Here is an 8,072-nt window from a genome sequence, read left to right on the forward strand (position 1 = left end):
GCCTTCGGACGGTCGCGGGCTGCGGGGACTTTCGCTCGGCCGGGCTGGGCGGATGGGGCAGTCCCAGCGGTACGCGGACGAGCGTCCGGACACTAATCTTGCAGTCGGGACTTTGTACTCTCTCGGGAATCCCGTCTATTCATAATCGCTCAGTGTGTCCTTTGTTCTTAAACTGTTGGTGTTGCGGTCTGGGAGCACGTATGTCAGGACAGCGTCCTCGTCCGGACAGCGTCCTCGTCCCGACAGCGCTCAACCCTGCCGTGAGCGCAGTACGGGGCCGGGCTTGGCGGCCGGTCCGCTGTGGACGGGGGACTGGGGCCTGCGTGCACGGCGGGCAGATAGGACGCCCAGGGCGTCCACGCACGGTGATGAGCCGCGAGTGACTGCTTTCATACGCGGTCTGTCTTCTCGCGGGGACCCTGGGGGCGACCTTTCCAGACTCCCAGCTTGCGAGCCACGTGGTCAGGCGGCCGGGGAATTCCAGGACCTGAGCGGTCTCCGTTTCCTGCCCCTGTCCCTTCTGCCGGGTCACCGAACAGGACACAGGGCTCCCGGTGACTAAACACTTCCAAATACGCGCACATGCCTCCCTACTGTGTCGGAGTGCAGCTCAGTCCCTGTTTCTCGGAAAGTTGCAGAACCTTCCAAATATAGGTGGGAAAATACATGTAGCAACACTGTGCGTTCTCGAGTCAAGATTATTTCTCTTTTTCAGTTCTTGTCCTGACCAAAAAAAGTAAGATAATGAATATACTTCCGTCTAGGGAACATTTCACGTTTGAAGCACTCAAAAGCCTTAAATACTCTTCCCAAAAAGTATGTAATAACATTCAGGTATAATAAATACTGCTTTTTAACCTTAATCTTGTAGAACCTGGTGGTTTACTGTTAAATTTACTCAGTTACCCACTTCTTCATATTTCCAGTGTGGAGTTGGTGGTAATTTTTAAAAATAGGATATATATTTCTGCTGAGGTTGCCATTCTAACACTTTTCACATTCATGTAGGAAAAACACAGAATCTGAGACAATTTTGCGAAAAATAGGACTGAAGGGACTTGTTCTCCAGACACCAAGTTACATGATGAAGCTGTAGTAATTGAAAGGGTATGGTATTAGCACATGAGTGGACAAATACAAGAACAAGATGAGCCCAGAAAAAAAGACGTACTCATGTATATATGAATTCGATGTGATGTTGGTATTACACATTAGGGAGAAAAGGATTAACTGGTCAATAAGTAAGGCTAAACAAATGGTTATTCCAGAGGAAAATGAAATAAGAACGTGACCTAAGCTATTCAATTCCTGGTGGATAAAAACCCTGAAAGTGAACAGCTATCATTATGAATCCGGGGATTAAACCTTTTTCATGACTTGTACTCCATTCAGTTCTTGTCATTATTGGTGGGCGGGGGAGATAACTTTTTCCTCCATCCTTCTAGGTTCTTGGCTGAGACGCCCCTGTGGCACAAAGATGAACGAGAGAAAAACAAACACAAGTTTAATAACATGTATACCTCCTGTATACCATGGGAGAGACGGGAAAACAAAAACTCCGTGAAATGGGGGAAGTCATCACCTTAAACAACACCTTCAGCTGAAGACCAGACGTTGGGGTGGGGAGTCAGTTAAGGGAAGTTACAAGAAAAGCACAGTTGACAAGGCTAAAAGCTTCTATGCAGATATAAGTCCTTGCCTTCTCCATTGATAAGAATTTCTAGAGATGTGATCATCCCCCTCTTCCTGGTAATGCCAAGAAGACACCCTTACAAATGGGGATTTCCCTTGTACACAGAAACATCTCTTACAAAGGGCAACTTCTACTTGGTTTTCAGAGTTTATCCTGTGTCTGCTGTTTCTTAAAAATAACCAGCTCAAAAAAATTCTTATGTCAAACACATTTTGGGATGGCAAAATTCTACTCCGCCTCAGGGCTCAGGTTTTATCTTACTCACCTTGGTTCCTGAGTCCTTTTTAACCTGGCCCTAGTAGTCTTTGCTCCCTGGGCTGGTTTTCTACATTTCTTACCCATACCTGTAATAAGCATTTATTCAAAGTGTCCCGGTTCATTGAGTGGTAGTTTTCAAGTATCATAAATCTGAATGTTTGGGGTGCTGATTCTTCTCGAGTTGTATTGTTTTTATAACCTGTTTCATGAAGAGAGCCAGGTAATATGGTCTTGTGTTTTGGGGGGGTTCATTTTTTTTCAAGTTCATTTTTTTCATGGTTCATTTCATGGTTCATTTTTTTTCAAGTTGTAGTTAATCATATACTTATCCATATCTCCCCTTTTCTTAGATAGATGGCAGCATACATTCTTCTCCCCTTTTTCACTTAATAATATCCTGTCTCCATTCTACTCCCTCCCTAACCCATAGGTAATGATTTAAACATTTTTTATGGTTCATTTTTTTTTCAAGTTGTAGTTAATCATGTATTTATCCATATCTCCCCTTTTCTTAGATAGATGGCAGCATACATTCTTCTCCCTTTTTTCACTTAATAATACATTCTGGAGATCACTCAATACTGGTGTATATGTAGAGAGAGATTCCCCACTTCTGCACAGTAATCTGTTGTATAGATGTACCATAATATATTCAACTAGTATCATAATTATTCAAATACTTCCCTCTTGATGAACATCTTGGTGGTTTCCAATGTTTTGCTTTTACGAATAGTACTATAATGAATAATCACAAACATACACCTTATTTTAAGATATATTCCCAGAAGTTGGACTTAAGGTCAAATGGTAAATTCATATGTAATTTTTCTAGACATGGCCAAACACCCCTCCCCTTCCATAGGAGTGCTAGTGTTTTACAATCCAGCCAGCAATATATGTGAGTTCCTTTCTCTGCACAGCTTCAGCAGGGGAGTACATTGTCAAACCCGCAGATTTTTGCCAGTCTGTTAGATTAATAGTATTTCAGTATAGTTTTAATTTAATTGCTCTATTTTGAATGAGATTGAACATCTTTTCATGTGTACCAATTGCATATGTAACATTTTATGTATTTTTAAAAATTAAGTATAAAAGAATGTTAGGATTGATTATGTGGTACTGCTAAAGAAAACCTTATTCCGACACTTGTTGAAATGTCAACAGGTGAGAACAGGTAAGGGAGACTTTATTCAGGACGGTTGCAATAAGAGCATTGCAACAGGGAGACACAGCAGGCTCGAGTCTGAATCCCACCAAGGCAGCTAAGGATTTACAGCCAACCAGCAGAATGAGGGGGTTCATGGAGTCATCAAGGGCAGGGGGATTCTGGTTGAAGACAGGCTAAGGGCTTATACATCAAGGGTAGAGGGTAAGAAATTTGTTCAGATATCAAGGGTGGGGACATTCTCACTAAGCAGAAGTAGCGGGATTCTTGCTAAAACTGGGAAAAGGGAAGGCAGACAGAAGATGCGGGGCTTGACCTGCAGAGAAGGCGCAGACTTAAATCTGCAGAACAAACCTCACCCTTCTTTCCTGTACTTTTCCTGCTAGCCTCCCAGAACCAGCCTCCTTGTACCTTTATTTTCTTTGGTCTTTAGCTGAAGAAGGTATTTAAGCCTGTACTTAGCCAATTCAAGGAGTTACTAATTTTTCCCATGTATGTGTAAGGTGTACATGTTGAACTGCTGTTTCTTCTTCTCTTGTTAATCTCATAGTCATGAACTCAGAAGGGTAGAGGGAAAATTATTTAAAAAGAATTTACCTTTATTTTGAGAGAGTGAGAGCACAAGCAGGAGAGGGGCAGAGAGAGACAGGGAGAAAGAGAGAGAGAGAGAGAGAGAGAGAGAGAGAGAGAGATTCCCAAGCAGGCTCTGCACTGTCAGCCCAGAGCCCAACATGGGGCTCAAACTCACGAACCATGAGATCATGACCTAGGCCGAAACCAAGAGCCAAATGCTTAACTGACTGAGCCACCCCAGACACATTGAGAAAATTATTTTATAGTACATAGTCATATACTGCAAGGAGGGTTCTCCAGCTGGGGTCCTGTAAACTAGACTGGACCAAGATATAGCAACAAGAGAAAAACAGTTTACTAAAATGTGCATCACACATGTACATATGAGAACCCTCAGTAATGAGTAACCCGAAGAGGTAGTTAGAACTCGGGTTTAAACACCAACAAAGGAAAAGAGGTTTGGGGATTCTGGGTGAGAGAGGAAAGTCATAGGAAAATGACCAGGAAAAATATGGTAAGGGTTTCTTAGTAAGATGTGTTTTGGCAGATTTAAGACCATGCCCTCTGCATTGGTAAGAATCAAGAGTCCTTCTCTTCCTGATACTTCAGAGGGAGACATGTCTACAAATGGAAATTTACTTTGTAAATATAAATTTCTGTTTGGGAAAGGAAAACTTGTGCCGTTTTTAGAGTTTTTCCGGCATGTGATGGTTCTCAATGGCCTTCAGCTCAAAAGAATCCACATAGCAAAGAGACACATTTTGGCGTGGCATTTTCTGGTACCACTGAGTACACAGATGAAATGTATACTTTCCTGAATTTTTGAAATACTTCAGTAAAAGGAATGAACAGAACCCAGAACATTAAGCACTGGAACATTTCGACCCCATCGCGGTTCTTTGGTCCAACTTTTAGTTACAAGCATTCCAAGCACTACATTTCCACCTGTTGTTTTTTTTTTTAATCGCTTTATATTTCTGTCTTAAGACTTTGTTTTGTGTTTTCAATATATATATAAAACCTTTTCATTAGGGTTTTGAGGGGAACTAGAAAGAATCTGAACTCACTTGCTTTAATCAGCATATTTTACATATGAAGACTTGACCAAGATGACTGCAGAAAAGTTTGTAGAGCTCTCTCCTGGAGAAGCTGAATGTTCATGGCAGCTTTAAAACTGTGTTGTCTACCAAAGTCAAATTTTCTACATTTCAGAAATATTTAAAAGCTTAATAAGTAAACTTTAATCATTTAATATGAATTAAAATCTCAGCAGCTCTAATTTATTTTTTTTATTTTTTTTTAATTTTTTTTTTAACATTTATTTATTTTTGAGACAGAGAGAGACAGAGCATGAACGAGCGAGGGGCAGAGAGAGAGGGAGACACAGAATCGGAAGCAGGCTCCAGGCTCTGAGCCATCAGCCCAGAGCCCGATGCGGGGCTCGAACTCACGGACCACGAGATCGTGACCTGAGCCGAAGTCGGACGCCCAACCGACTGAGCCACCCAGGCGCCCCTCAGCAGCTCTAATTTAAAAAAAATCAATGAATTAAAAGGATGATAAAGGTGTTGTACATATGGGTTAAATCTGGTCCCTATATACGGGCCTCATACTATTTACTTCTCTTTTTTTTTTTAATGTTCATTTATTTATTTTGTGAGAGAGAGAAGAAGCAGGGGAGGGGCAGAGAGAGAGGGAGAGAGAAAATCCCAAGCAGTCTCCATACTGTCAGTACAGCGCTCATCTCCTGGCTCGATCTCACGAACCATGAGATTATGACCTGAGCTGAGATCAAGAGTCGGACACTTAACCTAGTGAGTCACCTGGCGCCCCTCAGACCATTTACTTCTTCACAGCAGGGTGGGATCAGTCGCTGAAAAGCTTGCCTGCGCCAAACTCAAAATTTCACACATCTCATCGCTTTAAAACAACGCTATTTTGCCTGCCTGCTTTGCCTGCCTAGCTAAAGACAAGCCCTCAGGCTACAAAAGCCCCTAGGCCACCGCTGCCCTCTTGGCCTCCTGACTCCGAGCTTCCCCGTCCAGCTGTTGTGCAACTTCACATGTGAGCCTCCCTGCTAGCGGAGGCCCCACCTCTTGGTTTCTGGAAGGTCTGCTCTGAGGGTCTTCGGCTTGCACGTTGTCAAGGCACCACCAAAACAGCGCTCACGTTATACGCTGCTGCCACCTGTTGCCGTGTCTTTAATCAGCCTCCGCATCCTCCTTGAAGTTATCACAAAAGGAATCACAATCCCAAGGAAAAGCCTCACGAATGCAGAAAATTAGTCACAAGAAGTCGTGCGGGCAAATACAAGGCAGAGGGGAGCTGGTTCTTTCTGTATGTCCTGACAAAGGAGGCAAAGATAAAACATTTCTAGGACCCACAAAGCTGATGCAGGTCTGGGGTTTCCCAGACAGCAATCATGTGGGTGACTCTGGACAGCTGAGTCCATAGTTAATATTGTTAGAAAGCCTTGAAAAAGTGCAATAAATAAATAAACAGAACTGTAGGTGACTTAGAAAGTCGCGTTCTCCCCATGCCCATTTATGTAAACGAGATTACATAAATATGGAAAACATATATTTTTAAAAATGACAGCCTGAAATGATTCTCATCTTTGCAATATATCCAACACGTCACAATGTATTAAACTTAAGCATGAAAATGAAACAGCCTTTACTTTAATCTCTGCTGCTTTTCCTTGGGTTATATGGCCTTGAGCAAATTATTTGACTCTTTCATTCTTTTAAGAAGTATTTATGGAGTGTATACCTTGGACATAAGTTCTAAAAGTGCCATGCCTAGGAGCTCACAGGTGACACAGAGTAGCTTCCTAGAGAGAATAATATTTTATAGTGCACATTACCTTTGTATACACTCTGATGAGTCTCTAATGTCTTGGAAGTGAGAAAATTAAGAGCAACTCTATTTATCTAGACCTGGCTGTCCAATAGAAATGTAATGTCATCTACATAAGTAATTTTAAACTTCTAGTAACCATATTAAGTAAAAAGGAACAAGTGAGTTTATTTGTAATAATATATTTATATAACCCAATGTATCTGAAATATGAGTCAACATGTAATAAATATAAATTATTGGAATATTTTCTATTCTTCTGTACTAGAACTTTGAAATTCATTGCACATTTTAAACTTACCACACATCTCAATTTAGACTAAGCTACCTTTTAAGTGCTCAGTAGCCTGGCTAAGGACCTACCGTGTCAGAGCACACAAATCTATTTTCCACCAATATTTTCAAGTTTGAAGACCTCCTTCTCAAAATATTTTGAGAATAACCACATTATAGTTCGACACTTTTAATATCCACAGATTGATAAATCATTGAAAACGTTCTTAGGAATAAATTCAACACTGCTTTTCCGTGTGTATTTATTTTGCGTGTGTCTACTGTTAAGAAACAAAATTGGGGGTGCCTGGGTGGCTCAGTCGGTTAAGCGTCCGACTCTGGATTTCAGCTCAGGTCACAATCTCAAGGTTCATGGGACTGAGCCCCAAGTCGGGCTCTGTGCTGACAGCAGAGCCTGCTTGGGATCCTCTCTCTCTCTCTCTTTCTCTCTATCTGCTCCTCCCCCCACTTGCGTGTAAGCACTCCCTCCCTCTCTCTCAAAATAAACCTAAAAAGTCAACCGAATGAAGATGTACTGGGATGGGTGAAATGGGCACCGCCCCTTCTTGCACGTGGAGGGGAGTTCCGAGGGTTGACTAGCTGGAGGAAATGAAAGGTTTTATAGGAAGGAGGATGGGGCAAGAAAGTTGTTAGCAAGAGGATTGTTCCCAGGAGGGGGAAGGGGGGGGGGGGTCTTATGCACATGACCTCATCTTCCCCCGGGGGATGGAGAGGCTTCCGTGGCTGACTCACTGTTGCTAATAGAAAATTCCTGAATGACCGGTGAAGACTATTTCCTGGGGAGCTTGAAACGGCAATTCCATTAGGTATTAAGCCCTGGTTTGGGGACACCATTTTTGGGCCTGTGGCCTTCTTTCTAACACCATGTATGTTTGGAAAATAGTACAATAGGGCATGGTATTATATCACATTAGAACACGCTATGGATGCTAAGCTACTCTGAACCGAATTTTGGTCTGATAAAGTGCGCGGATGGCTCTTTCTAGGCAGGACCTAAGTTGTGGCTCTTTCTAGGCATGACCTAAGTTGTGCCGTAAGCACACCTATCCAGCAAGATGATTTGAGCTGACCTGATGACCCCTTTGTGACAGGCTCTTTACAGAGGTGACTCATACATCCTGCCGGCAGAATGACCACCAGACAAAAGGATTCCTACAATCCCCCAATTTTGGGCAGCAATTAACCCTATTCTCCTCCCCCCCCCCCCCCCCCCCCCGCCTTCACGCACCT

This window comes from Panthera pardus, unplaced genomic scaffold (assembly GCF_024362965.1).
Source record: "Panthera pardus isolate Hobbes unplaced genomic scaffold, ASM2436296v1 HiC_scaffold_12, whole genome shotgun sequence".
Taxonomy (NCBI): Eukaryota; Metazoa; Chordata; class Mammalia; order Carnivora; family Felidae; genus Panthera; species Panthera pardus.